This window comes from Oncorhynchus mykiss, chromosome 5, assembly GCF_057628025.1.
Source record: "Oncorhynchus mykiss isolate SJ-2025 chromosome 5, ASM5762802v1, whole genome shotgun sequence".
Taxonomy (NCBI): domain Eukaryota; kingdom Metazoa; phylum Chordata; class Actinopteri; order Salmoniformes; family Salmonidae; genus Oncorhynchus; species Oncorhynchus mykiss.
This window is the reverse complement of record NC_143026.1, coordinates 23,293,963-23,316,666: the sequence shown is the minus strand read 5'-3', so window position 1 is coordinate 23,316,666 and position 22,704 is coordinate 23,293,963. Positions and strand designations below refer to the sequence as shown.

General features: G+C 45.0%; 1 protein-coding gene across 3 annotated transcripts in view; it reads right to left on the bottom strand.

The window, feature by feature from the left end:
- lhfpl2a (LHFPL tetraspan subfamily member 2a) overlaps window positions 1–22,431 on the bottom strand; it is a 65,658-nt gene extending 43,227 nt beyond the window's left edge. The window contains exons 1-2 of one of the 3 annotated variants that reach the window (XM_090234206.1): window positions 22,125–22,341; window positions 17,338–17,393 (exon numbers count right to left, since the gene is read on the bottom strand). The gene's annotated coding sequence lies outside the window, so the exon portion shown is untranslated. Of the gene's footprint in view, window positions 1–17,337; window positions 17,394–22,124 lie in introns of all 3 variants that reach the window. The other 2 variants (XM_036977065.2, XM_021602139.3) reach the window with 2 other exon arrangements.
- Between the last annotated feature and the right edge of the window lie 273 nt (window positions 22,432–22,704).

Below are 22,704 nucleotides of genomic sequence, written 5' to 3'. Positions count from 1 at the left end.
TAATAAGGAACAGACATGGAACAAGACAGGAACAGCGTCAGCACACGGGTAACACAACGACATACGACAATTAATGCAGAAGCAGGGAACAGAGCTGGGGAACAGACAGATATAGGGAAGGAAATAACACAGGTGATTGAGTCCAGGTGAGTGCAATGAACCGCTGATGTGCGTGACGAGGGAAGCAGGTGTACGTAATGATGGTGGCAGGAGTGCGTAATGCAGGGCAGCCTTGCGCCCACGAGCACCAGGGAGGGAGAGCGGGAGCAGGCGTGACAGTACCCCCCCCTCTAGGGGCGCCACCCGGCTTCTCACCTGGACTAGCCTGATTTGCCGGCCGAGGCATGTGCGCTGGACCAACTGGCTGGGGTGTAGAAGCCAGACGAACCAGCAGAGGCATAGGAACCTGGTGAACCGGCTGAGGCGTGGGAGCCTGACGATTCGGTTGAGGCGTGACAGCCTGATGATCCCGCTGAGACGTGGGAGCCTGATGAGCCGGCTGAGGCGTAGACGCCTGGCGAGCCGGCTGAGCGGTAAAACCCTGACGATACAGCAAAGGCCTGATGTGGGATGGGCGCCTGCCGAGCCAACCGGGGCAAGGAATTTCTCAAGCCAGCTAGGGTGTGGAAGCCAACTAAGGCACCCCCAGGTTCCATCGGCGGCAGCCCCCGGACCTGACGTCACCACCAACCGAAAAGCCATCATTCTGTGAGAACCAATGCTGGAGTAGAGAAGCAGGTACGGGGAGTCAACATTTAATAAGGAACAGACATGGAACAAGACAGGAACAGCGTCAGCACACGGGTACAGCAGGGAACAGAGCTGGGGAACAGACAGATATAGGGAAGGAAATAATAAAGGTGATTGAGTCCAGGTGAGTGCAATGAATCGCTGATGGGTGTGACAAGGGAAGCAGGTGTGCGTAATGCAGGGCTGCCTGGCGCCCTGGAGCGCTAGTGAGGGAAAGCGGGAGCAGGTGTGACAAAAACAAAGGTGTGGTTGAAATGGTATTTCTTATTCTTATTGTCTTGGCCCTTAGGCCTATATATATATCATGGTCGCAAGGCATATGAATTAACAAATTATAGAGCAAACAACGCAATTATCACAACACATAGGTTGTTGTATGGCTTTTTTGGGTGGGGGGGGCTTTGCTCCCCAATGATTTTACCCACGCTACTGTGCGGTATTAAGACTAAACAGAATGTGCTCTTAGGCCTACAGCTCGATGGTGGTTATACAAGGCTGCTATACTAAACCTACTAATGATAATGAAATGACCTATTATTATATTCATGATGATAATAATAATAATAACAATAAGAAGGAGATCAAGGAAAAAGGAGGGTTATTATTATTATTATTATTATTATTATTATTATTATTATTATTATTATTATTATTATTATTATTAGAATTTTTCTGAACATTTGGAACAGTGTAAACACTAAATAAATGATAAATAATACCAGAGAGGCTGGTCAAACGAGAAAAAAAGCGTAATGCCTTTATTACAACATAGAAAAGATTGAAAACAGACGCATTTGTGAAATTGTTGCATGAGGCTTGGTGCTCACAGAATCAGTAGGCTATTAAACAAACACTAAAACAGAGAACAGAATCAGTAGGCTATTAAACAAACACTAAAACAGAGAACAGAATCAGTAGGCTATTAAACAAACACTAAAACAGAGAACAGAATCAGTAGGCTATTAAACAAACACTAAAACAGAGAACAGAATCAGGAGCTGTCTTATTTATGTAGATATACACAACCATTGAAAAGTTTGGGGTCACTTAGAAATGTCCTTGTTTTTGAAAGAAAAGCAAATTTTTTGTCCATTAAAATAACATCAAATTGATCAGAAATACAGTGTAGACATTGTTAATGTTGTAAATTACTTTTGTAGCTGGAAACGGCTGATTGTTAATGGAATATCTATTTCAGTAGCACTGATTGTTTGGTCGATAGGCTGTTGGAGGACCGAGATTTCTTTAGTAGAGCAGTAGCAAAACATTTTTATTTTCTATAAAAATCATGGTGTACAAGACAACTGTCTTCGACTGATGGACTGTGCCATCCCCACAGCCTCAACAATGGTTCCATCCACTCAGACAGGTGCGAATCAGTCAGTTGTCTTGTACACCATGATTTTTATTTAAGAAATCTAATATTTTGCGACTGCTCGACTAAAGAAATCTTGGTCGACCAACAGCCTATCAACAAACAATCGACCAGTCGACTAAATTGGGTCAGCTCTAGTGTGCCTGTGTCATTTCAGACATTATTAGACCTCAGTTGATCCCTAACAATGTAGATTCTAGATTCATTCTGAATATTTTCCAATGACAGAGCTGAACACACAAGTTACATTAAATAACCCTGTTCTAGGGGGTTTTCTCCACTATTACAACCCCAGTTACCCAGTCACACAGTCACTACAAGCTGACTCATATCTTACACTGTTTCTCTCCTGATAGCGGTCCATAGAAGTGTGTGACTGTTTCTCAAATGACACCCTATTCCCTGTATAGTGAACTGTTCAAATGTAGTGCACTATAATATAGAACTGGAAATAAGGTGTCATTTGGGATTTCCTATATATGTCTGTTGGTTCGGGGGAAGGGGTGGGGGGTTTGGGGAAGTGAAGTGAAGGGAGAGGGGTTGGGGGGGGGGGGTTGACTGGGGAACTCTCTGGCCCTAAACGTTTCTCAAGCTGTGACTGAATGATGATGGAAGCCAAGGTCAGCACTAATTCACACACGCCACACCACAGACTACCCTCAATGGGCTGTGTGTGTGTGTGTGTGTTTGATAGACCAAGGGGTGAGAGAGCAAGAGAAAGAGAAGGGCCTGAAAGGAGGAGGTAAGGAGACAAAGTAAGGGATCAAGATGTAGATTGGAGAAGGGGAAAGATAGAGAGCCAAATACCAGAATGACAAAGCTTCCTCAGAAGATGCTTCCTGTATCATATCTCTCTCTCTCTCTCTCTCTCTCTCTCTCTCTCTCTCTCTCTCTCTCTCTCTCTCTCTCTCTCTCTCTCTCTCTCTCTCTCTCTCTCTCTCTCTCTCTCTCTCTCTCTCTCTCTCTCTCTCTCTCTCTCTCTCTCTCTCTCTCTCTCTCTCTCTCTCTCTCTCTCTCTCTCTCTCTCTCTCTCTCTCTCTCTCTCTCTCTCTCTCTCTCTCTCTCTCTCCAGATGAATGCTTGCTTACATTCATACTACATGATTTCATAGTTTTGATGTCTTCTCTATTATTCTACAATGTAAAAATAAAGAAAAATGCTTTTGACACTACTTTACATAAACTGTAAAGAATGTTTATCTACTTATCGCAATGACTGGAAGTCTATGGGTATCTGCTAGCAGTCATTGTGTTAACGCTAGTTCGCATTGGTTCGCGAAACTACCTCTAACTTCTTTCATATTGGACACAGAGACATAAAAATGTGACAGACCGACTCGATTTATCAAAATAGATAAAGTAGAGACTCAGAGGTAGAAAAAGGTATATCATACACTACAGTTGAGGAACAATGGGAATGTAATTCTACACCTACTGGAGAGCTCTTCTTTGTCTAAACCCATTCAGCATCGTTCACACCCTCTTAATCCTTAGCCCCGCCCATCTCTTTAAGGATTCACGTGAGGCAATGTACTAAATCACCAAAAATGTCAAGACTAAAGGCTGGTTTATACTACATCTATCGATAGTTGTCGCAGTGACATCATGACCATTCTATTGTCGCCCGAAATCAAACACTTTTTGAAAAATGTTAAGTTATCTGGCTAGCCAGTTCAAATAATGACCATATCATATAGCTGACAAGGTCTTAACTGTAACACATTTTTATTCATTATCACAGGAAAATAAACTCACAACAAGATCCTTATTTACAAGTTAATGGCGAGCCACTTACAGAAAATAGCTTACGGTTCTGAAATAAAAGCAGGGCATTCTACCGGAGAATTTTTGAACTTGGACACTGTCTCGTTGGTCAAACGTTATATCCCGATTTGACTTTGGTGCAGGTCATGTTGTTCTTCACATTACCGTCTCTGGTAAACACATACTCTATCAAATAAAATCTAAGTTTATTTGTCACATGCACAGGATACAGCAGGTAAACGGTACAGTGAAATGGTGCTTTGCATAGTGGAGTCTTTTATTTAGACATGTAGCTAGCTAGCTAAACAATGAACCATAATCCCAACTCATAACGTTACTACCCTGCATGAATCTGCAGGTAGCAAACCAGCCAGGTTCAATGTTAGCTAGCTAGCTAACATTAGGCTATAACTAGCAATGCAAACGGCTCTGAGATATGAATAATATTACAACACAGATCATACACGTAATGTTATCTAGTGAGCCAGCCAGCTAACATTAGCTAGCTAGCTAACAGTACGCTTTAACTTGCAATGAAAATGACTTTGACAAAATTTGAAACGTATAGTATCTGAAAATGTAGCTAGCTAGACTCTCTTACCTGTATACATGGATGAACGATTCTCACTCTCTGTCACGGATTCCATGGTTGCCTTCGGTTCTCCAGAAAGTGGAGAGCAACACTTATGCAGTTCTACTATGTGATATATTAAAAAAAAGATTAGAAAGGATTATCTACATATACTGACCAGCTCATGTGTGTGAAGTGTGCTACTTGGCAGCCCAATCCGAACTCATCTCTCGGCATATCCAGCCCATCCATTATCTCAGCCCATCCATTATCATGGCTAGTGGGAAGGTTCTTGACTTTTTCTGTGGCTAAACCAACAAGGCTCGTAATTTTATTAATATTTACAGATGGCATACAAGTTTGTTATTTAGGCACATGAAAGTTCACATGTTCCAGTCACAAATGGTATCCACGAGTTCATCTAACTCTGGGGAAGTAGACAAATGGCCTCATTGCCAAAATTCCGAAGTATCCCTTTAACACATGAAACCTTTAGGGGTTGTGAATAATGTCTTGCTTTTTGCGATATTTGTGAAATGCTCTTTAAATAAAGTTTGATTTGATTATTCTGACTCCACTCTATGAGAAACACCTACATACATTGATGGGACAGTCACAGTAAGTTAGCATGATAAGCCACACTTCCACACACAAGCACAGACAGGTATACACTGTATATAAGAAAAATGCAGAGACGACAAACACAACCAATTATATTTCTACAGAATAATAACCAAGCTATCCCTGGTCAGTTCTGTTATGTTTTGTTTCCACTCTGCAGGTCAGCTTTTTTACATTTAACACACATTTTGTTTGGAGACCAGCATGAAGACCAGAGACTTTTAAAGCCTTTCCAGGAGCTCTTCAAAGAGACAATCAGAGGAAAAGGAAAAACCTTTGGGTTTGTGGTGTTTCGTATCAGAGCTATCCAGCTGCCTCAGCGCGCGCGCGAGAGAGAGAGAGAGAGAGAGAGAGAGAGAGAGAGAGAGAGAGAGAGAGAGAGAGAGAGAGAGAGAGAGAGAGAGAGAGAGAGAGAGAGAGAGAGAGAGAGAGAGAGAGAGAGAGAGAGAGAGAGAGAGAGAGAGAGAGAGAGAGTGGGACTGAGGCTATATCACTCTTTGCTCCTACCTCAGGATGTGTGCTTTATATTAGGACTGCTCTACAGGAAAACATACACTTAATATAACTGGTCAATTGCACACAGGGTCCAACCAAAATTTGATTTCCGCTTTTAACCAAACCCCTCCGAAAGACACACATACATTAAGGGAGAGGGGCAGGGGGCTGCCACACTGGGCACCCGGGGAGCTGTTGTGGGGGGTTAAAGTGCCTTGCTCAGGGACACAACAGCAGGCAATGACATCTAGGATTTGATACCAGCGACCTTTGCCAACAGAATTTTCCAGTCGGACCCAGGATTCAAACTGGCAACACTCCAGTTGCTGTTCCACCTCTCTAACCGCTAGTCTACCTGCCGCCTATACTGTCACTAAGTCACCGAGCAGCAAAAACAGAGGAACAAACCGGTTGTGAGAGGGAGATAGAACTCTGTCCCTTTATAATGTCATCATCACATCCAAGAGCACTTAGTTGCCTCTGCAAAATAAACCTAGTTCTCCTGATGACACTCACGCCTTCACTTCACTGCTTTGTAACTTTGGCCATTTAGACAGGACACCAGCTGTAACGTTAAAATACAAGGTGGGCAAAACCACCCTTAGGCAATACGTACAACTCAATGATTACACACACACTCTCTCATTTCCTCTCTGTCTTTATTGAGGTGTGTGTATGTTGTATGTGTGTGTAAGTTGTATACACGCGTGCATTCGTGCACTGTACTTGTGTGTGTAGCTGGCTGGCATGTGCAGTATGTGTGCGTGTGTATATTGTGTGTCTGTCCGTGTGTGTGTGTGTGTATTGCCCGCAGACCACCAACGAACTCACACAGAGACAGATGACGTCAACTTGCAGTGATTACTTTAATAGCTGAGTAGAGTAGAGGCTGTGGAGCAGCACAGATGGCTGGAAAGCATCAACCTAACAATGAGGACCTGTCACTCTGTCTGTCTGCTCGGCCAGCTACAAATGTAGGATGTTCATTTGGAACCAGCTTGCTACAGCAGGAAAATAATCCTGCAACAACAGGAAATGTGAATTATTATGTGGATTATCATTAATGGACATTGTTGTATGGGTTTGTTGGAAACTGACTAATTGACTCGAGCATGTTTTAGTATGTTTAAAAAAAATCACTGTCCTATAACACTGCCTTATATCTTAAGATGTTTTATATCATTATATTGTATAAAGATGTTTTATATCACTTTATTCTCTTAAGATGTTTTATGTCATTATATTTTCTTAATATGTTTTATATCATTATATTTTCTTAAGATGTTGGATATCATAATTTCTTAGAATAGAAAGAAGTGTTCTCTGGGTATGAGAAGAGCAATTATGTAGTGGATTGACTCCCTAACATCAAGACCTCTCCTGACTGATAAGGATACCGGTTGAGACAGTTTTAGTTACGGCAAATCAAGTCTGACATTTTAAAGCAGAATTTACAAACTTTAAAAGCCTTTTTAAACCTTGAATACACTACAAGTTCCAATTTCCTGTTTTGTGAAAAGAGTGATCAAATTAAGATACTACATCTGTACTGCCTGATGTAAAATACCTGAACAGAAACACATCTGTAACAAAGACACAGCATCTTCCAGCAGTAAACTACTCTACTGGCCAGTGCAAGAGAAGATAATTATGACCTCAATGACTGGGGGCTTCTGGTCAGTGTGCTGCTGTGTTGACTTAATTGTTCCAACTGAGAGAATGAGCTGAGTTTCCTGACTGCATGCAGCCAAGACAGGAGAACAGAGCAAAATACAACAACAGAGGTACGCAAAGACACACACACACACACACACACACACACACACACACACACACACACACACACACACACACACACACACACACACACACACACACACACACACACACACACACACACTGGTGAAGACATTTGGCCTGCTGATTTAAAGAGTGCTGTGAATGTGGGAATGGGGTGATTCATAATAACTTCATGATGTCTGTTTTCAGACAGACTTAAGATAGATCTATGATGCCTGGGAGTCAGAGAGAGACTACTGTGTTCTCTGACAGACTTAGCATGGAGACTGAGGAGATATGTAGGTCACACACAGATACAGACACACATACACACGGCTAATAACAGTCTGGTAACAAGGGATGGGATGTTAATACTCCTGGTCTGGAACTCGGCCAGGAGAAGACATCCACTTTTGGACCAGAAACATGTCCTCCTTCCTCTCTTCCTTCCTGGTTCAGACCAATCCTATTTCTGTTCTTCCTGAGTATTGACTGTGATCAGTTTCTATTGTACTGAGGTATTCAATACTTCTCAGCAGTATAGAAGCCACTCCTAGCCTTCCCCTTCAGTAACACAGGCCATTTTCCTCCAGGAATCTGATGACTTTACAATAACAAGGCTATAATGGAGCCTGTAATGTCTGCCTACAGAGCAGAGGATCACACAGTGTTTACAGAGAGGGACGACAGCTAACTGCCTACCACTAAAACCCTTTCTTTACAAACCCCTAGAGACTAGAGGGATGATGTCAGAAAGCAGAAAGCAGAGATGGAGAGGGCTGGAAAAGAGGAAGAGGGAGAGATAAAAGGAGGGCTGAGGGAGATAGAGAGACAGAGCCAGACGAGAAGGAGACAGAAAGGGAGAGTGAGCGAGAGGGAGAGAGAAAAAGGTGAGGGCGGGTGGAGGGTGAGGGAGGACGGGGGATAGAGAAAAGGCAAGGGCGGGTGGAGAGAAGAGAGAGAAAAGGCGAGGGTGGGGGAGGGGAGGAGGCTGAGAGAGAAAAGGCGAGGGCAGGTGGAGGGTGGAGACTGAGAGAGAAAAGGCGAGGGCAGTTGGAGGGAGGAGGCTGAGAGAGAAAAGGCGAGGGCAGTTGGAGGGAGGAGGCTGAGAGAGAAAAGGCGAGGGCAGTTGGAGGGTGGAGGCTGAGAGAGAAAAGACGAGAGAGAGTGGAGGGAGGAGGCTGAGAGAGAAAAGGCGAGGGCAGTTGGAGGGTGGAGGCTGAGAGAGAAAAGGCGAGAGCAGTTGGAGGGTGGAGGCTGAGAGAGAAAAGACGAGAGAGAGTGGAGGGAGGAGGCTGAGAGAGAAAAGACGAGAGAGAGTGGAGGGTGGAGGCTGAGAGAGAAAAGGCGAGGGCAGGTGGAGGGTGGAGGCTGAGAGAGAAAAGGCGAGAGCAGTTGGAGGGTGGAGGCTGAGAGAGAAAAGACGAGAGAGAGTGGAGGGAGGAGGCTGAGAGAGAAAAGGCGAGGGCAGTTGGAGGGTGGAGGCTGAGAGAGAAAAGGCGAGGGCAGGTGGAGGGTGGAGGCTGAGAGAGAAAAGGCGAGGGCAGGTGGAGGGTGGAGGCTGAGAGAGAAAAGACGAGAGAGAGTGGAGGGAGGAGGCTGAGAGAGAAAAGGCGAGGGCAGTTGGAGGGTGGAGGCTGAGAGAGAAAAGGCGAGGGCAGGTGGAGGGTGGAGGCTGAGAGAGAAAAGGCGAGGGCAGGTGGAGGGTGGAGGCTGAGAGAGAAAAGACGAGGGCAGTTGGAGGGTGGAGGCTGAGAGAGAAAAGGCGAGGGCAGGTGGAGGGTGGAGGCTGAGAGAGAAAAGGCGAGGGCAGGTGGAGGGTGGAGGCTGAGAGAGAAAAGGCGAGAGCAGTTGGAGGGTGGAGGCTGAGAGAGAAAAGACGAGAGAGAGTGGAGGGAGGAGGCTGAGAGAGAAAAGGCGAGGGCAGTTGGAGGGTGGAGGCTGAGAGAGAAAAGGCGAGAGCAGTTGGAGGGTGGAGGCTGAGAGAGAAAAGACGAGAGAGAGTGGAGGGAGGAGGCTGAGAGAGAAAAGACGAGAGAGAGTGGAGGGTGGAGGCTGAGAGAGAAAAGGCGAGGGCAGGTGGAGGGTGGAGGCTGAGAGAGAAAAGGCGAGAGCAGTTGGAGGGTGGAGGCTGAGAGAGAAAAGACGAGAGAGAGTGGAGGGAGGAGGCTGAGAGAGAAAAGGCGAGGGCAGTTGGAGGGTGGAGGCTGAGAGAGAAAAGGCGAGGGCAGGTGGAGGGTGGAGGCTGAGAGAGAAAAGGCGAGGGCAGGTGGAGGGTGGAGGCTGAGAGAGAAAAGACGAGAGAGAGTGGAGGGAGGAGGCTGAGAGAGAAAAGGCGAGGGCAGTTGGAGGGTGGAGGCTGAGAGAGAAAAGGCGAGGGCAGGTGGAGGGTGGAGGCTGAGAGAGAAAAGGCGAGGGCAGGTGGAGGGTGGAGGCTGAGAGAGAAAAGACGAGGGCAGTTGGAGGGTGGAGGCTGAGAGAGAAAAGGCGAGGGCAGGTGGAAGGTGGAGGCTGAGAGAGAAAAGACGAGAGAGAGTGGAGGGAGGAGGCTGAGAGAGAAAAGGCGAGGGCAGGTGGGGGGTGGAGGCTGAGAGAGAAAAGGCGAAGGCAGGTGGAGGGTGGAGGCTGAGAGAGAAAAGGCGAAGGCAGGTGGAGGGTGGAGGCTGAGAGAGAAAAGGCGAAGGCAGGTGGAGGGTGGAGGCTGAGAGAGAAAAGGCGAGGGCAGGTGGAGGGTGGAGGCTGAGAGAGAAAAGACGAGAGAGAGTGGAGGGTGGAGGCTGAGAGAGAAAAGACGAGAGAGAGTGGAGGGTGGAGGCTGAGAGAGAAAAGGCGAGAGCACGTGGAGGGTGGAGGCTGAGAGAGAAAAGGCGAAGGCAGGTGGAGGGTGGAGGCTGAGAGAGAAAAGGCGAGGGCAGGTGGAGGGTGGAGGCTGAGCGAGAAAAGGCGAAGGCAGGTGGAGGGTGGAGGCTGAGAGAGAAAAGGCGAGGGCAGGTGGAGGGTGGAGGCTGAGCGAGAAAAGGCGAGGGCAGGTGGAGGGTGGAGGCTGAGAGAGAAAAGACGAGAGAGAGTGGAGGGTGAGCGCGCCAGAGTGTAGGGTTCCAGACTGGGAACTCTGGGAGATGGATCACAGATGTCTGACCTTCACTGCCGCCCCTGGGCTGTGCAGGATAATTGTGAAACAAAGCATCTCCCTCCCTCCCTCTCCCACCCCTCTTTCCCTACCTCTCTGCATTTTTAAGTCCCTCTACCTTCTTCCTTTCCCTCTCTACTTTCACTCGCTGCTTTCTCTCTCTCTTTATTCTTCCTCTCTCCTTCTCATGCTTCTCTCTAGTCTTCTCTATCCTCCCTCAATCTTCTCTCACTTTCTCTAATGACAGCAAACACACAACCCTTATCTTCTGCAATCAGCCTGGATAACTGCAGCATACAAGCACATGAGTCTTCTGTCTCTAAAGGTAACCCTACACAAACAAACACCACGTCTCAAGACCAGCCTCCTTGAGGAAGAGGCAACCATATGCAAGCAGCAAGCATTGTGAAGAAGCCTGTGTAAAAGCCCTTAGTAAGAGAAGAGGCGATGAGAACCAGACGGAGAGATAACAAGACAGAGATAGTCCTCCTTACTCAGACAAGGAAGAGCAGCACTCATTTACCTGAGGCAATATGTAAGCACGTCTGATGGCTGCAGATAGCAGCATGCACACACACAGTCTGAGGTTGCAGATACACTACATCACCAAAAGTATGTGGACACCCCTTCAAATTAGTTGATTTGGCTATTTCAGCCACACCCGTTGCTGAGAGGTGTATAAAATCTGGCACACAGCCATGTAATCTCCATAGACAAACATTGGAAGTGGAATGGCCTGTACTGAAGAGCTCAGTGACATTCAACGTGGTACTGTCATAGGATGTCAACTCTCCAACAAGGCAGTTTGCCAAATTTCTTCCCTGCTAGAGCTGCCCTGGTAAACTGTAAGTTCTATTATTGTGAAGTAGAAATGTCTAGGAGCAACAATGGCTCAGCCGCAAAGTGGTAGGCCACACAAGCTCACAGAACGGGACCGCCGAGTGCTGAAGCGCATAGCTCGTAAAAATAGTCTGTCCTCGGTTCCAACAAGAACTGTTCATTGGGAGCTTCATGAAATGGGTTTCCATTTGCTGAGCAGCCACACGCAAGTCTAAGATCACCATGCGCATTGCCAAGCGTAGGCTGGAGTGGTGTAAAGCTCACGGCCATTGGACTCTGGAGCACAGGAAACGCGTTATTTGGAGTGATGAATCACGCTTCACCATGTGGCAGTTCGATGGACAAATCTGGGTTTGGCGGATGCCGGAGAACGCTACCTGCCCAAATACATAGTGCCAACTGTAAAGTTTGGTGGAGGAGGAATAATGGTCTGGAGCTGTTTTTCATGGTTTGGGCTAGGCCCCTTAGTTCCAGTGAAGGGAAATCTTAGCGCTACAGCATACAATGACATTCTAGACGATTCTGTGCTTCCAACTTTGTGGCAACAGTTTGCAGAAGACCCCTTCCTGTTTCAGCATGACAATACCCCTGTGCACAAAGCGAAGTCGATACAGAAATTGTTTGTCGAGATCAGTGTGAAAGAAATTGACTGGCCTGCACAGAGCCCAGACCCCAACGGACACCTTTGAGATGAACTGGAATGCCGACTGCGAGCCAGGACTAATATCAGTGCCCAACCTCACTAATGCTCTTGTGGCTGAATGGAAGCAAGTCCCCGCACCAATGTTCCAACATCTAGTGGAAAGCGTTCAAGGTTGTTATAGCAGCAAAAGAGGTACTAACTCCATATTAATGCACATGATTGATTGTGGAATGAAATGTTTGACAAACAGGTGTCCACATACTTTTAGTCATGTAGTATATCTTTGAGCCAGACAACAGGCAGGCCCACTGAACTAATGTAGCCTCCCAAGAAGCCTCCCTGACATAAGTAGACCAGGTTTAAAGACAATGGAAGAGGGAGGTGAGCTGGAGGTGAAGCTGAAACTGTGTCAGTTCTTTCAGTGTTTGTTTACTTACTGAAAGTGTGTCAGTGTCCGGCTGCCCGTACAACACCTGAGATTTCATCAAACAGGATACATCTGCCGATTAAGTGAGGAGAGGCAGTGTGGTGGTGAGATTCCAGCTAAGTTAAATTAGTCCTGTATTCATATGAGACTGAGAGGGATATGAGTTCTAGGAGCCTTGGGACACAGTGGTGTTTTATGTGGGTTTAACTAGGCTTATGGCCATTGCTAACAATCAGACTGCATCTGTCTCTGTCTGTGCAGCATCGTCTGTCTCTTAAAATCTCCCAGTTTGTCCTTGGGCAGTCTGACATGAAGAATTAGAGACAATAAAAACAAGCTTCAAATTTTTGTGAATCATATTAGGCATGGTCATGTGTGAGTGCATGTAAGTGTACGTGTGTATGTGTGTGTCTCTAGTCCTCTGGTATTACAACGCTATATCTCGCCCCTGTCCGGTCCAGTATGAGTGCTCTCCAGTCACCTGCAGCAGCAGGAGCAGCAGCCAACCCTGGAGACTCTTTCTCTCAACTACAAATCCATTCACCGCTGCACACACCATTAAGATAACCCCATACATTACATACATTACACAGAGAGAGCCTGGTACACACCATTACTATGGCCTATACACAGAGAGGCCTGGTACACACCATTAAGATAACCCCATACATTACATACATTACACAGAGAGAGCCTGGTACACACCATTACTATGGCCTATACACAGAGAGAGCCTGATACACCCCATTAAACTGGCCTATATACAGAGAGGCCTGGTACACACCATTACCCTGGCCTACACACAGAAAGAGCCTGATACACCCCATTAAACTGGCCTATATACAGAGAGAGCCTGGTACACCCCATTACCCTGGCCTACACACAGAGACCTGATGCACACTTTTACCCTGGCCTTATATACAGAGAGAGCATGCTACACACCATTACCCTGGGCTATACATAGAGAGAGCCTGGTACACACCATTACCTTGGCCTATACACAGAGAGACCTGGTACACACCATTACCCTGGCCTATATACAGAGAGACCTGATACACACCATTACCCTGGCCTGTACACAGAGAGAGATGATACACACCATTACCCTGGCCTATATACAGAGAGACCTGATACACACCATTACCCTGGCCTATACACAGAGATACCTGCTAGACACCATTACCCTGGCCTATACACAGAGAGAGATGATACACACCATTACCCTGGCCTATATACAGAGAGACCTGCTAGACACCATTACCCTGGCCTATACACAGAGAGAGATGATACACACCATTACCCTGGCCTATATACAGAGAGACCTGCTACACACCATTACCCTGGCCTATACACAGAGAGACCTGCTACACACCATTACCCTGGCCTATACACAGAGAGACCTGATACACACCATTACCCTGGCCTATACTCAGAGAGAGATGATACACATCATTACCCTGGCCTATACACAGAGAGAGATGATACACATCATTACCCAGGTCTATATACAGAGAGATCTGCTACACACCATTACTCTGGCCTATACACAGAGAGAGACATGGTACACACCATTACTCTGGCCTATACACAGAGACCATAGATCAGGGCTTTAGGTTTCCAGTCAATATGAGTGGAAACAGTGGGCCTTATTCAAAAACACTTTCTAAACACTAGCTCTCAGGGATTATTTTATTGCACTATGAGAATTTCCATTTGGATTGATTAGACATAATCAATGGAAATCAATAGAAACATATTTACTATGTGAAACTACACAAAACCTCCTGCAGGACCCAGGCCACTCACAATGACTGAACTGTCCCCCTCTGTTTAAAAAACAGCTTCTATCTCAAGGCCATCAGACTGTTAAACAGCCACCACTAACATTGAGTGGCTGCTGCCAACACACTGACACTGACTCAACTCCAGCCACTTTAATAATGGGAATTGATGGGAAATGATGTAAATATATCACTAGCCACTTTAAACAATGCTACCTTATATAATGTTACTTACCCTACATTATTCATCTCATATGCATACGTATATATACTGTACTCTATATCATCGACTGTATTCTTATGTAATACATGTATCACTAGCCACTTTAACTATGCCACTTTGTTTACATACTCATCTCATATGTATATACTGTACCCGATACCATCTACTGTATCTTGCCTATGCTGCTCTGTACCATCACTCATTCATATATCCTTATGTACATATTCTTTATCCCCTTACACTGTGTACAAGACAGTAGTTTTGGAATTGTTAGTTAGATTACTTGTTATTACTGCATTGTCGGAACTAGAAGCACAAGCATTTCGCTACACTCGCATTAACATCTGCTAACCATGTGTATGTGACAAATAAAATTTGATTTGATTTGATTTGATTTAGGACCTGGCCTTCTCTGTCTCCATGACTACCCTACCATAGTTTATCACCTGCAGCTAGGACCTTGTGCCGATGTCATAGCGCAAGTCACCAACTGTAATTTCATATAAAAACAATAAAACAAGTCTCAAATATTAGGAAAATGTCTATACATTTCAGCAGTCTGAAAAACATTGCTCTGCTATTACAATTCATACAGAGGAGTGCTGGGTTGAACGTGACAATTCAGTTTACACTAAACTGCCCTGCTAGGAGGTGGGCAGCTGTTGAACAAGACGTGAGACATTTGCAAGTTACAGTCAAAGGCAGCGTGTGAGTTTCAAATTAGGGAAAGCAACAACAAAAAAAATCACAAAGATATTCACCTTCATGATTAGGTATTGGATGCATCTATCATCAAATTTTCAGACTTATGTAAGATAGTCTACTATTCCTAATGTGATGAGTAGATTGGATAGTCATAAATTATGCTAATAATATTGCTGACTCACTGTTCGTAAAAAAGACCATTCTCTTTTCTTTGCACATATCCAGAGCTCAGCCCCAGCTAGAAAAGGCTGAGAAAAATGTGCCCTTTAATAAAGACATTTCATGCAATTCAACCCACTTTACCCTCCACGACTGAAGCCAAAAGCAGAATCTTCAATACCACAAAAATGACAGAGTAAGCTAATCTGCTGACACTGACAAACAGAGATGAATAAAAACAACCGTATCTCGATTGGAACCATCAAATCAAGGCCTATGAAAAGAGGAGACATATCTAGCTGGAGGAGGAAATTATTGTCCTAAAAAAAAAACTTTCCAGGAGCATGGACTCACCCAATGATAGACAGTGAATATGTGAACTCAACAGGGATATAGCCGATGCTCTCTGCTATAGAGCCAATAAGATAGGCAACTGTTCGCTCAATAGCCTATTGGTAGTTGCACATTTTCATAGCCTAACTAAAGACAGGTTAGACACTTTATACTGACAGTCACAAATCAACAATCTGTGCGTTTCCCGACTGTGTGCTTCCCGGATTGTAGGTTATGTGCTGGCCTACAATCGCTGGCCTACGATAAACGATTTATTAAAATAAGCTAATGATCCTCTGTGTATAAATCATGCTCTCTGGTGTAGTGATTTTATGGATTGTATAAACATTTTTATAGACAGGAGTAATTGTAATTTTAGCAAGTTCAATTTAATTTACTTTAGGGGAGGCTTAGCTATTGGATGCGCCGCCTATGATGACAGTGATGTGTCTGGAGAATCTCCTTAACTCTCGTCAATGTGAAGGGAGCATAGCTAGTAGACCCTGTTTTACAGTTGGACATCACTCATACAGCTCTCACACTGAAATACTATTCAGTTTGAATGAGTCATCTAACACTAGACTGGAAGAAGACAGCCTGTCTTTTGAGAGAGAGAGAGAGAGAGAGACCGAGAGAGAGAGACCGAGAGAGAGAGAGAGAGAGACCAAGGGAGAGAGAGAGAGAGAGAGAGAGAGAGAGAGAGAGAGAGAGAGAGAGAGACCGTTATGGCAGTTGGTTTGTGATTGTAGTGCTATGACATCGACACTAGGCCCTAGCTGCAGGTGATAAACTATGGTAGGGTAGTCATGGAGACGGAGAAGGCCAGGTCCTAAAAAGAGGGGGACAGTTCAGTCATTCTGAGTGATGTGGCCTGGGCCCTGCAGGAGGTTTTTCACCGAGGCCCTGCACGAGTTGTCAGAGCTTGATTAGACTTCTTGACTTCGACAGCAGGGTGGAGTTGATTTCTGTATCAACAGTGAAGCAGATCTATCTTTCAGATATAAACCAGTAACGAACGACAACATAAAGCATTCATATCCCAAAGTCTGACTAACAACTACAATCATGTAGCCTGTCATCTTCAACACCAGTATAAAACCTGACACAAAGCATATTTTTCATAATCAGACACACACTATATGATAATCTCTTTACCGCCAGGCACAGAGGGCCAGGTGTCGCTGATTGGCTGTAATCTCTCTCCTCATTAGCATACAGCTGTGAGGCTGTATGAGTTCCAGACTTGAGTTCCAGCCAATCAATACCCATAAACCCCAGACAGAAAATCTGCTACCATGGCAACCTAAGGATGGCTGAAAGGATCATTCTACAAGGAACTCAGAATCCAAAAAGGAAAGAATTTGCATTGTTATTAAGTGTCACAGTCATATTGGAAATAAGGAAACCAGTTTAAGTGGACCACAGGACTCCCAGTTGTTTACACTGAGCATGTTACATGCAGAAATAACATAGCCGCACAGTTTTTGCCACACCAAGTGGAAATACAAACAACTAATCTGAAACTAAATTCTATGATAGGTCAGCTGAGAAAGGCTACTGTCTGTCTATTGTGTGAGCACCACCCTGCACCACCCAAAACTTTGTCAGACAAAAGAGTGAAAAGTAAAGTACACTCAGGGAGAGAGAGTAAGAGAGGAGAAGCGAGTGATTAACCAAGACGCTGCCTAATCTTATCAGTGTGCATGACTGCCCTAGAGAAGAGAGAGAGAGAAGGGAAATACCTGTGTGCCATCCCAGCAGCAAGATTTGTGACCTGCTGCCCCAAGAAAAGGGCAACCTGTGAAAAACAAACACCATTGTAAATTCAACCCATATTTATGTTTATTTATTTCCCCTTTTGTACTTTAACTAATTGCACATCTTTACAACACTATATATACCCATAATATGACATTTGAAATGTCTCTATTCTTTGGAACTTCTGTGAGTGTAATGTCTACTGTTAATTTTTATTGTCTATTTCACTTGTTTTGGCAATGTAAACATGTTTCCCATGTCAATACATCCCTTTGAATGGAATTGAATTGAGAGAGAGGCTGAGACAGAGAAAGAATGTGGCATTAACTCATCTACACAGTTATTTTCATTACTATGATCAAGTGAACATGGCTCTGAGCAGGATGGTTGTGAAATCTATAGAGAAACTCTTCATCATCTCTAGGCCATCATGGAACATTTCATCACTTGAGCTGCTTCCACTCCTTTGACCTTTCACATAGCACTGGCCTGCCATAAGACCACTGTAACACAATCACACTGTACACACGCATACACACACACAAACACATACACACACAAATAAGGAGAGAGGACAATAGTCTTCCCATTCTACTGCTCTCCTTTTCCACTCTGCTCTGCTGCTGAATAACAGTGAGAGAGACTTTTCCAGAGACACTTGTATGAGGTAGGCCACCACCTCATCTCCCAACCCTCCCAACTCTCTGTGGGTCTATAAAGCCATCGGATAGACAGACGCTTTTAATTCAATCACAACTGCTCCTTTTGGGAGGCTGGGACGGAAAACGTCTTAACGTAATGTGACCCAGTTAGAGCCAGTCAGTAGGTCTGCCTGCATGTGTTCCAAAGCAGCCCTCCTCAGAGGCAGTATGGCGGTTGTAGTGCCAATTAGCGGATCTTCGGGAAACAAGACACGCTGAAAACGATTAACTTCACGTGTTGGATTGATTAGAGCACTTCCTGGGGTTTGTTGTTGAAAGACTTCTAGCCGACCAACTCGCACACACAAATCTAAGAATATAGAGGTGGGTGGACAATGACGATGTCAAAAACAGATGTAGCAGTGAGTCAGTGAAAGTGAAAATGATCATGTTTGTTACTGTCCCCCTCCTGCATCTGGAACACTTTAGTTTGAAGCAGTATAATGCAAACAGTGGTTGAAGGGGCTGACCAGTACTGAAAACCAGAACTTCTCTACAGCTTGAGTAACAGCATCTCTTATAGAACACCAGCTTTAAACTTGAAACCCTGGTGTGGTAAAATAGGAGTAAAAAAAATGGAGTATGGAGTATTAATGGTTCCTTTTTAATTCCCCTTCAGGCAATCTGATACAAACCAAACAGCCTTGCTATCAGGACTATCTCCTCTAGTAGTGGGTAGTGGGGTCCTGTGGTGCCAAACAGTACACCAGATGTTGGACCTTGCCTCCACACTACTGCCTGACCCCTGACCCCACAGACTCCATTTAATAACCCAATTTTACAGGCCTGTCACACCAAGCCTGTGGTCAGGCCTCGGGTTTCACGCACACACTGATAGAGGCGGGATCAGATTTCGGCTAAGAGCCCGCTCCAAATATTGATGTTAACATATTCATCATAGCAAATGTTTATATTTGGAAAAGGCCCGACAACTGTGGGCTTTGAGAAGGTGTGTATGTGTACCACTGCACCAAACCCTCCAATTGAAAGTTGCTTTAAGCGTCGCCATGCCAAAGGGGAACATATTGACGAAAACTATAAAGTGAGGTCAGTGGCCTGGTCTAATGACACACACACAGACGATATCATCAAAGAGCAGAAAAGCTGAAGTTTGGAGAGCAGACTATGTGGTCTGTATGGAGCAGACTATGTGGTCTGTATGAACTGGTTGCCAGTCAAAGACGAAGAGGTTTTATGTGACGTTAAAAGAATCGCCAACTGCACCCACACAGCACCAAGCAGGCCGGGAAAAAAAGAGCAGAGGCTGGTAAGATTTTTTCCACTCTTTGATAATTTACCATTCTGTTTAGGCAAAGGAAGAAGGACAAAAAAACAACATTAAATAACTTTTCTGCACTCCTAGCCTGCAATCCTAGCCTGCACTCCTAGCCTGCACTCCTAGCCTGCACTCCTAGCCTGCACTCCTAGCCTGCACTCCTAGCCTGCACTCCTAGCCTGCACTCCTAGCCTGCACTCCTAGCCTGCACTCATAGCCTGCACTCATAGTCTGCACTCATAGTCTGCACTCATAGTCTGCACTCATAGTCTGCACTCATAGTCTGCACTCATAGTCTGCACTCCTAGCCTGCACTCCTAGACTGCACTCCTAGACTGCACTCCTAGACTGCACTCCTAGCCTGCACTCATAGCCTGCACTCATAGTCTGCACTCATAGTCTGCACTCATAGTCTGCACTCATAGTCTGCACTCATAGTCTGCACTCATAGCCTGCACTCATAGCCTGCACTCATAGTCTGCACTCATAGTCTGCACTCATAGCCTGCACTCATAGTCTGCACTCATAGCCTGCACTCATAGCCTGCACTCATAGCCTGCACTCATAGTCTGCACTCATAGTCTGCACTCATAGTCTGCACTCATAGTCTGCACTCATAGTCTGCACTCATAGTCTGCACTCATAGTCTGCACTCCTAGCCTGCACTCCTAGACTGCACTCCTAGACTGTACTCCTAGACTGTACTCCTAGCCTGTACTCCTAGCCTGTACTCCTAGCCTGTACTCCTAGCCTGTACTCCTAGACTGTACTCCTAGCCTGTACTCCTAGCCTGTACTCCTAGCCTGTACTCCTAGCCTGTACTCCTAGCCTGCACTCCTAGACTGCACTCCTAGACTGTACTCCTAGACTGTACTCCTAGCCTGTACTCCTAGCCTACACTCCTAGCCTGCACTCCTAGCCTGCCAAGGCATCCAGCAGTAGGATGCTTGTATTTTCCCCTTTTCTTGAGGTCAGAGCTGAACAGAGCTGACCAGAGGAACATTCTCCAGCCTTCTCCAGCAGGCCTGTAATGATTGAAGCCTGTTTTATTCTGGGGTTTTTTATTGGTCCAAACACAGAACCCTGAGGGACACCACGTGCCTCGGCCCTCCAGCTCTAAACACTGCCAGTGGTCCAACAACCAGCCGGCCTGCTAACGGCTGTCATTTTTATTCTTAGATACTGTAAAGTCACCCATTCAATGATGCCATTAAACTTCTAAACCACAACTGGGTGCCCGTTAAAGATGGTGATGAAGAAATTGCGTCAAACAAACATACCAGGAAGGAAAGTGTCAACTTGAGATCGAGACCACACAGTGACTGTGCTGCAGCCAGAGACTGCCACGCATCCCCGGTTGGCTATAATGTGACAATGAATCGTAGCATATTTAGCAATTCACATTAAAGGTCCTGTCTTTCTAAATGTGTTTTGTGTATTCATGCAAGTACAGTGACGGGAAAGAGAGAGAAGAAAAATAAAGTGCAACACAGCGAATTCAAACTTAACACCGGGACTAGAACTGTTCTCTTAGGTGAATGGCTATTGATTACCTACTGACCGTTGCTATACAGTACACACTCCATCAATGGCTTGAGCCTTGGGACAAGAACAAGCATTCTCATTCAACACATTGCCACATCCATTATTCATACAAATCAGTATTTCACTGCGGCATTTCAGTTTGGATTCTTTAGACAATTGTATTGGCTGCCAACTCCCCCTGCAGAGTTATGGGCTGGCTAACAAAGGAAAGGGGAGGGGGTCAGGCTGGCCTATAAATGAGATCTCATATATGGGATGTTTTTTATATGTGACACAATCTCTATATCCTGACTATTATAAGGTTGACAATACAGGGGTCCAAAAGCTTCACCTTAGTTGGTAATCTAATATTTCTTACCCCCCAGGGCTCTCGCACACTAAGGTTTACACAAGTGTGTACGAGCACACACACAGGTGGAATCTGTTTTCAGGTTGCTGGTTTGAAGTGGGGGAAGGGGGAGTAAGGTCAGAAACTACCCTCTCATGAGCCCCTCTAGGAAAGATCTTTAGACTTCCTCAGTTTGTCATGAGCTAGTCATTCAGTTTGACCAGTCAACAGTCTAAATGCAGGTTTAGATATTCAAAATCACAGTTCAGGGAGTTGCCTCTGGACCATTTTGAGATCCGCCAAACTGTCCATTCACTAGGTCAGAGAGAAAAACAGCTACATCTGCCTCAGTCACAACCACGTCTGCTTTGTTTACATTATGAGTTCACTGTTAGTTGTATATAAATAGGCTAATGTGTTTTGTTCATGAAATGTCATTCATTGTGAAGGCAATTGACTTTCCTTTGTGTCATATTACTGATGTGTCAATAATTAATTTGACAGTTCATTTGACAGGAGAGAAGCTCTGCTAAAATAACTATTATACATAGACCTATTACTAACATTAATAACGTGATAACTGCAACAGCTGATTGTATTCGTGTCAGAAAAAAAATAATGGAAAAGTATGCTAGAATGTGCAACGTTGCCTGGCAATCTATTCGTCATTCTGGTCGGCTTTCCTGCCACGAGTTTCCCCTTCAGTGACTGGGGAAAACGCCGAACCAGCAGCTCTCAGACAAATGAAAGTAATTAGACCTACATTTACAATGAAATTAACATAGCTCAAAAGTAGGCTGAGCGTTGTTGGAAATTTGAAAAGTGGGAAACGAAGTGAATAGGAAATCTGTGTAGAGATATAAGGGGAAGAATAGACGAAAAGCGTATTGAAATGCAGAAGAAATTCTTCCCCTTACTTACGAATAGGTTTTCCAAGTTGTGCAAAACGTCCGGCGTTCAATATGCTCGCTTTCCAATAAAAAATCCAACTAGCCTAAAGATTTTTTTGAAAACCGCTGTCTTTGGGTTAGAAGTTTTCCTTTTGGATAACGCCGGTGTGTTTCTTCTACCCGCAAGACTCCTTGGTCCAAGTGTCTTCCTCCCCCACGCTCTCTGTGACCACGGATAACAGAGCTGCGAGCCTTTTTCTCCAGACCAGCATGCCTACATTTGGGAGCTAGTGACGTTATCCTCCTGTTAGCATTTAATGTCTCTGTCTCGCTCTCTCTCTCTCTCTCTCTCTCCCTCCCTCCCTCTCTCTCTCCCCCTCTCTCTCTCTCAATTAAATTAAATTCAAATGGTTTTATTGGCATGGGAAACACGTTTACATTGCCAAAGCAAATTGCTCTATCTCAGCCCTGTATTATCTGCCCTACATCCCCTATATTTGCCATAGAGCCCCTATATCTGCCCTACATGCCCTATATCTGTTCTATATGCCCCATATCTGTACTACAAAATTAAATCTAGAATTGGCTTCCTATTTCACAAACAAAGCATC